The sequence below is a fragment of the Diachasma alloeum genome, unplaced genomic scaffold, assembly GCF_001412515.2.
Source record: "Diachasma alloeum isolate Michigan unplaced genomic scaffold, Dall2.0 Dall_scaffold_00337, whole genome shotgun sequence".
NCBI classification, from domain to species: Eukaryota; Metazoa; Arthropoda; class Insecta; order Hymenoptera; family Braconidae; genus Diachasma; species Diachasma alloeum.
In genome coordinates, this window is record NW_021680476.1 from 4493 (window position 1) to 4974 (window position 482).

Consider the following 482-nt stretch of genomic DNA (forward strand, 5'->3'; position numbering starts at 1 on the left):
GAATTTTGATTCTCAAGTATCTCTGAATGTACCCTCAACTTTTTTGAGAGTTGAGAGTTGGATTTTTGATTCTCAATTGTCTTTCAATCTACTCTCAGTGAATTGAGAGTTAATTGAAAATCAAGAATCCAACTCCCAATTTTTTTGAAACTATTGAGAACTCATTGAGAATCAAAAATCCTATTTTCAGTAGTAATACCACTAGTGCTTCAAAATATCCGATTAATTCGAGAGCTCCACTCTCGTTTGGAGCACGAGTGGTATTTGACGGATTATTTTTCTACTCGGATTTCGGCTAAGCAGAGGGCAGTGAACAGCACCCGGATACATTTGGGGTATTCCATGTGAACTCACCCAGATCAAAACTCTCATCATCGCCAATCATATTGCCGATTTTTCCTGTGGTTGTATATGGAAAAATATGACTTCTCAAATTTTTTCAGATTTTTTGAGGCATCCTGTGGACAGCCATGTTTTTTTTG

At 36.9% G+C, this 482-nt stretch overlaps 1 long non-coding RNA gene across 1 annotated transcript in view; it reads left to right on the forward strand.

Moving 5' to 3' along the window:
* LOC107040519 overlaps window positions 1–482 on the forward strand; it is a 22917-nt gene that overhangs the window by 1376 nt on the left and 21059 nt on the right. The gene's annotated exons all lie outside the window — the stretch shown is intronic.